The sequence below is a fragment of the Pipistrellus kuhlii genome, unplaced genomic scaffold, assembly GCF_014108245.1.
Source record: "Pipistrellus kuhlii isolate mPipKuh1 unplaced genomic scaffold, mPipKuh1.p scaffold_m20_p_120, whole genome shotgun sequence".
NCBI classification, from domain to species: Eukaryota; Metazoa; Chordata; class Mammalia; order Chiroptera; family Vespertilionidae; genus Pipistrellus; species Pipistrellus kuhlii.
This window is the reverse complement of record NW_023425428.1, coordinates 213604-221131: the sequence shown is the minus strand read 5'-3', so window position 1 is coordinate 221131 and position 7528 is coordinate 213604.

Genomic DNA, 7528 nt, shown 5'->3' with positions numbered 1-7528 from the left:
CCTCAGCCCTGGGCCCGGAGCGGCCCGGGCGCCGCGGGGCGGGCGGCCGCGCGCGTCGGCGGGGCGGGCGGCGCTCAGCGGCTGCGGGCCGCCTCGGCGGGGGCGCGCCCCATGCGCGGCGCGCGGCGGGCCGGGCGGGCGTCGTCGGGGCGCGGGCTGGAGTGAGGCGCCCGGGACCGTGAGGCGGCGGCGGCAGCGGCGGGGACCGGAGCTGATAACAACTGACGTACTTCCGCCCGGCAGCCGGCGCCAGAGGAAGTGGGCGCTCCAGCGGCCCGGCGCGAGCCCCGCCCAGGACACGCCCCTTCTCCGCCCGGCACGCCCAGGGACGTCCCTTCCAGCCCCGCGGCGCCCCTTCTAGGCCCCGCCCAGGCTGTGCTCCGCGCCTTCGGCCACACCCACCAAGTCCCCGCCCCCAAGCGCGCCATTGGCTGGGCCTCGTAGCCCCGCCTCAGGCTAACCAGGCCCAACCCCTTTAGGCCCCGCCCCGCCCACTCACCGTTGGCTGCGCCTCGTAGCCACGCCTTCCGCTGGCTAGGCCCAACCCCTTTAGGTCCCGCCCCGCTGGCCCTCGCGCCGTTGGCTGCGCCCCGTAGCCCTGCCTCCCGCTGATAGGCCCAACCTCTTTAGGCCCCGCCCTCCCGGACAGCGAGCCTCTGCCAAGCCCCGCCCCCGTATAAGCCCCGCCCTTATGGGTGGGGCTTGGACGCCCCGCCCCTCTCTGGTCTCCCCGGCCCTCCCTGTTGCACAGCGAGGTTTGGGGGGCGGGAACGCCACCCTCTCTCCGGGGTGCGGGCCCGAGGGGTCCCTAGGCCTCCGCAGTCGCGGCCTCAGTTCCGGAAGGCACTTGCAATGAGAGCACGTGGGCAGAGAGCGGGGGACCCCTCCAGCCCGACGGGACACGTGGTGGAGGGTCAGGCTCACCGTCACCCCGAAGCTGGAGGTCGGCACGGGGTGTGCAGGATGGGATGTTCTGGTCCCCACTCCGGACACCGCGGGGAGGGGGAGGTCGGAGGGGGGTCTGGCTGGGCGGGTTCTCACGGAGCCTAGAGACCCCGCCCACCTGCCTGGGGATGTGAAGGCCAGGGGAGGGGTTCTTGGCTTCAGCCCCACCCCCATCCCTGCCCAGGCTGTCTCCCCCTCCCCCTGCCCTTCCCGTCAGGCTCTCCCTGTCCCCCACCCCGTAGGCAGCCCCCAGGTTCAGGTCTGAGGCGGGGAGTTCCACAGACAGACATCCTCCTACCCCTCCCGGGGTTTGGTCCCCAGGGGTCAGGCAGGTCTCCCCAGGCCAGCGCCCCGCCCCAAGGCTCCCTGTGGGGACGGCCTGGCCCTTCCAGACGGAGGCCCCTGGGATGGCATCCTGGGCTGCCAGGTTCGCACAGAAACAATCCCCCAGCCCCGGCCCCAACTCACCCCCTCCCAGGCCCTGCCCCGTACCCCACCCAAGAGGACCCACCCTTCCCGGGAGAAGGGATCCCACACCACGGACACTGCCCACCCCAGCCGGCCTTGGAAGCACTGGCCCATCACCCTGTGGCTGCAGCCAGGTCGCCCCTGGTCCCACCCCACAGCCAGGCCTGCCCTGGTCCCACCCCACAGCCAGGCCTGCCCTGGTCCCACCCCACAGCCCAGCCTCCCTGGTCCCACCCCACAGCCCAGCCTCCCCTGGTCCCACCCCACAGCCAGGCCTCCCCTGGTCCCACCCCACAGCCCCGCCCTCCCCTGGTCCCACCCCACAGCCAGGCCTCCCCTGGTCCCACCCCACAGCCAGGCCTGCCCTGGTCCCACCCCACAGCCAGGCCTCCCCTGGTCCCACCCTACAGCCCCGCCCTCCCCTGGTCCCACCCCACAGCCCCCCCTCCCCTGGTCCCACCCTACAGCCCCGCCCTCCCCTGGTCCCACCCCACAGCCCAGGCCTCCCCTGGTCCCACCCCACAGCCAGGCCTCCCCTGGCCACCGCACTCAGAGCTGAGAGGCCTGGTGACTCTAGGACTCTGAGCATCATTAATGGACATGAACTTGTATTCACCATTCAGTTTCCTCTCGCCAACCCGACTCAGCCCGGGGCCTCGGCTCCCGGCTCCAGTGGGGTTTCTGCAGACGCTCTGCGCGCAGCCCGCTGACCGGCCGGCCCAGGACCCGGAACGCCGTGTGCCCACCACGAGAGGGTCTGGCTGCTCCCTGCTTCCCGGCCCCAGGGAACGGGCAGCACCTCGGTGTGTCTGGATGCTCAGCCCCTTCCCTGGCACTGGCACTGGTGCGGGTGCGGGCGGCAGCTGCCCTCTGGCCCGGCCAGGGAACGGCAGGTACAGGAACCAGCAGCCCCCCGGCTCCCTGCCGGAGCACCCCATGTTTAGTCTTGGCCACGGATCTGCAGGTTGACGGAGGACGGGCTGTGCTTTGGACGGAGGGTCAGGTTCAGGTCTGTCCCAGAAGGTCTCTCGGACCCGGGCCGCGAGAAACGCGACAGCTGGGGCCAAGCGGCTCCCTCTGCTTTAGGCCTCGCCCTGTCGGCTCACAGGCCAAGACCGGGGTCCCCGGGGCACTAAGTGGAGCCCCCCACTCCAGTGGGGGCAGCAGCCATGTGCCCAGGAGCTGTGTGTGTGTGGGGGGGTCCTGCTATGAGGGGCCCCCTGAGTCTCTTCCCCTCATTCCTTCCCCTCAAGATCTGCTCGGGGTTGGATTCTGGACCCACTTCTACTCCAGGGGCTGGCAACTGTCCAGACTCCCCCAAACCCCCACCCCCACCCTCTGGGGTGGCTCCGGCTGGGTCTGTCCCAGGGCGGGGCCGCAGTGTTAATTAATTCCTCGGAATTAAGTCCCCGGGGTCAGGGCCGCCCTCACAGGGCCCCGAGCGCGTCCAGCAGGCAGTCTGTGCCCAGAGGCCCCGCCAGGCGCCGCGTTTTGCTACCGTCCCACCTGCAGGAGGGTGGGGACGGGGGCGTTTTAGACGTGTGTCCCTCAGGGTGCGGGAGCTGAGTGCACAGAACTCCACACGCTCCAGCTGCTGTTCTTTTCTTTTTTTTTTGGTTGTTGTTGATCCTCACCCAAGGATATCTTCCCATTGACTTTTTAAAAATATACATTTCTTTATTGATTTCAGAGAGGAAGGGAGAAGGAGAGAGAGGTAGAACCATCAGTGATGAGAGAGAATCATTCATTGATTGGCCACATCAATGAATGCCCCACACTGGGGATCAAGTCGAAACAAAGGCACGCGCCCTTGGCTGGAATCGAACCTGGGACCCTTCAACCCGCAGGCTGACGTTCTACCCACTGAGCCAAGCCCATTGATTAAAAAAAAACAACAACAACATATATATATATATATTTTACAGAGAGGAAGAGAGAGGGATAGTTAGGAACATTCATGAGAGAGAAACATTGATCAGCTGCCTCCTCAGGCTGATGCTCTATCCACTGAGCCACGCCGGTCAGGGAATTTTAATGTTATCTCACTGGTTTTTAGAGAAAGAAAAGGAGAGAGAGAGACATGGGTGGGCTGCCTCCCGCACCCCCTCGCTACACCTGGGACAGGAACCCGCCTGGGACGCCCCCTGACCAGGACCCCAGCACGGGGACGAGGCTCTGCCAGGACCCACGCCGGCCAGGGCACCGTGTTCCTCCTCTGCTTCTGGCTCCCGGGACCCTCGCAGGAGCCGGTCCCGTCCCCGGGGCCATGGAGGCTGGAGTCTCGGGTTAGCCTGGGTCACGTGTGGTGACCGAGCACAGGCGCCGGGCTCCAGAGGGGAGACCTGACACCACGGCTCCGGCAGCGTCTCCGTTTCGAAGATTCCGAGCCCGATCAGAGTGACTCCGCAGCGGCTTGCCGGCCGGGCGGGGGTGGACAGTCCCCCCGTCACCGCGGAGGGGCTGGGATAATCCCCACACCCCTCTCCCCGCCACGGCCCCCCACGCCCGCCCACCCCACCCACAGGGCTTCCCCCTCCTCCCTGCCCGTTTCTACCGGTCACACCTGAATCTCCTTACGTACCTGTTCTATGACTCTTCCTGTTTTTTATTTTTTTACTTATTTATTTTTAAAAATATATTTTATTGATTTTCCACAGAGAGGAAGGGAGAGGGATAGAGAGCTAGAAACGTCGATGAGACAGAAACATCGACCAGCTGCTCCCTGCATGCTCTCCACTGGGGATGTGCCCGCAACCCAGGTCCATGCCCTTGACCGGATAGGAACCCAGGACCTTTCTGTCCGCAGGCCGACACTCCATCCACTGAGCCACACCGGTCAGGGCCTCTCTCTCTTTTTTAAAAAAAACATGTGTCTAAAAAGTGTATTTATTGATTTCAGAGAGGAAGGGAGAGGGAGAGGGGACATCCATGAGGAGAATCAGGGACCGGCTGCCTCCTGCACGCCCCACCCTGGGGATTAAGCCCACAACCAGGGCCTCTGCCCTGACCAGGAATCGAACCCTGACCTCCTGGTTCCTAGGTCAATGCTCAGCCCCGGAGCCTCACCGGCCGGGCTTTGGGGAGCATCTGTGTGGCCTGGGAGCCGCACCCGGACCCCGGGCGTGGGCGGGGAAGGAGGCAGGCACCCCTGGCTCACACTTCGGCGGGTTCGGTCAGGTGAGGGCAGGGCCCCTGAGAGTGCCCTGAGGAGGGGGCAGGGTGGGGAGCTGTGGGATCAGGGCGAGGAGGGTGGGCAGGCGGGAAGGGCCCTCCTCTCCCTCCCCGGGGAGGGCGTCTGGCTCTTCAGCCCAGGCTGCTGCCGCTGGGAGCAGGCCCCCCCGGTCGCGTGCGCCCTCTGACCCCGGCAGGCGGCCTGGCCCGGGCCCCGGGGAGCGGCCCCTGCCAGCTGGCCCACGCGCTCCTGCGGGCTTCTCCATGGCAACGGGGGCCGGCGGCCGGCTGGCAGCCGCTCCGGGAGCCTCTCAGAGGTGAGCCCGGCTCGGCCGGAGGGGGACAGCCGGCTCCGCGGCCGCTCCACAGCCGGAGGGGGACCCCGTGCCCCGCGCTCCCGGCCTGAGGGTTCCCGCTGGTTCCCGCAGCCCCTGGGCCCCGGGGCTCCTCTGAGGGGCAGGTGAGGGGCGGGGGGCGGGGGGGGGTGGGCATCGTGGGTTTAAAGGAGACGGAGCCGCCTGGCCCCAGGGACAGGAGGAATGTTGGAGAGGAGACCGCCTCCCGCCGGCGGAGACTGGTCCGGAGGAAGGAAGAGGCTGTGCTGGAGCAGAGCTGTGAGCCTCCTGCTCTGCTCGCCCCCACGCGGGCGGAGCCCCCACCCGGCTGGGCCCTGACCGGGAATCGAACCCTGACCTCCTGGTTCGGAGGCCGAAGCCCCACCACGGGCCACGCCGGCCGGGCAGTGGGTCTTCTCCTGACCGGGTGTGAGTGCAGGACAGGGGGGCCCTGCCGTCTGCAGCCGGCACTCACCAGCTCACAGCGGCCCACGGGCTCACAGGTGTCTGCCAGCCACACCTGAGCCCTGTTCTTCCTTCTTCTCCTCCTCCTCCCCCTCCTCTTCCTCCTCCTCCCTCCTCCTTCCCCTCTCCTCCCCCTCCTGCTGGTCTCCTGGCTCCAGTGACTCCTCCCGTCTGATGAGTGACAGGTGAGGCTTCGCCTGCTCAGCTGGGCCACACAAAGGGCAGGAATGCACTCCTGCTCCTGGAATTCAGTGACATCAGCGTACGGGCTGCGGGCTGCGGGCTGCGGGTGGGTGGGCTGTGGGCTGCAGGCTGCGGGCTGCGGGTGGACGGGTGAGTGGGTGGGCAGCCCAGAGGGGACATGAGAGGCTGGCGGTCAGGAGCTGGGCTGCAGGCTCCCCTGACCCTGGAAGACCCACCCAGACAAGTGCATCCTCTCTGCACACACCATGACACACGTGTGCGCATTAGGAAGGGAGACACACACTGCCAAGACCAACATGAGCATGTAAGTATATGCGGGAGCACACGCCCGACCCTCGCGCACACATGTAAACACTCACACATGTAAACACTCACACATATAAACACACAAAGATCACAAACATGCATGCGTATATGTGCCCACACATCAAAACGCCCCTCACATGTACACACAGATACTCACATACCGAAATGCCCCTAACACACACACTCACATACATGCGCATGCGTCCCCTCACACATGTGCACATTTCCAGACTCACACAGACCCATGGGCGTCCAGATCCACCCCGTGTGCACACACAGGATTGAAAGCACACGTGGGCTTCTGTGTCCAGGAGCACGGGTCCCCCGTGTCTACAGGCAGGTATGCATGCACGCTCCTCCCTGCACCTGCGTGTTCCCACGTGCTCTGCCCGCACGTGCCTGCAGGCCGCACGCTCCCTCCGCACGGACAGGCCTGAGCATGCAGACCTGCAGGCCCCGGCCCGGCTGGCCCAGGCTCAGGACACGGTGCAGCCCGGAGGGGGGCCGGGCGGGCGGGGCCAGCCTCCAGGGCAAGAGGAAGTGCGGGCTCCACGCCCACGCCCACCCCAGCTCCGCGCCACCCGCGGCCCTGGCCCCAGAGGCAGGTGGGCCCTCCCGGGAAGCAGGCCAGGCGCTGCCAGGCTGGGACAGGAGTGAGAGGTGAGGGGGGCGGGCAGGGCCCACCCCGCAGCCACGCGTCCCGGCGGGCCTGGGCTCCGCTCTGGCGTGGGGGCAGCCAGGCCTCGCACCGTCCCTCCCGCCCGCCGTCACCCTGCGGCCTCCCAGGACGAGGGTCTCCGGCCAGGGAGGCTCTGAGCGTTACTCCTCCATGTTCTTCCTGCTAAATCTTTTGTTTGTTTGTTTTTAAATATATTTTATTGATTTTTCCCAGAGAGGAAGGGAGAGGGAGAGAGAGTTAGAAACATCGATGAGAGAGAAACATCGACCAGCTGCCTCCTGCACGCCCCCCACTGGGGATGTGCCCGCAACCAAGGTCCATGTCCTTGACTGGAATCGAACCTGGGACCCTTCAGTCCGCAGGCCGAGGCTCTATCCACTGAGCCACACCGGCCAGGGCCTTCTTGCTAAATCTTAATGCGCAGCACGGGGTCGTGCAGAGGCTGCTGCGAACAGGGCGAGCCCGGCAGGAACTTGAGAAACGTGGGGTGCCTTACCCGGAAGGAGCTGCCGTACGGGGGGAGAAGGGGGCACAACCCTCCTGCCGCCCGCCGCCCGGGGTCGGCCCCGGTGGGAAGCCCTGTCCGCTCTGCCCGCAGCGGGCGAGCACTAAGATGCCTAAGGACCGCCCGGCTCCTCTCGCCTGGGAGAGAGCACCCCACGCCGCGGCCCCCGGACTCTGTACCCCCCTCCCCAGGAGGAATCCGCTTTCTAGAGGATTCCAGCAGCAGAGTCCGGTTAGGAGCCGTGGGCTGAAGGAAGTGCACTGGATTTCATGACTATGTTAACGTTTTTCTATTATTATCACTAGAGCCCGAGGCATGAAATTAGTGTACGGGAGGGGGGTCCCCCAGCCCAGCCGGTACCCTCTCCCACCTGGCACCCTCAGGGGTGTCTGCCGGGAGCCGATCCTTGTTTAATCACAGAGAGCTGTGGACCGGGAGTCGGAGGGCTGA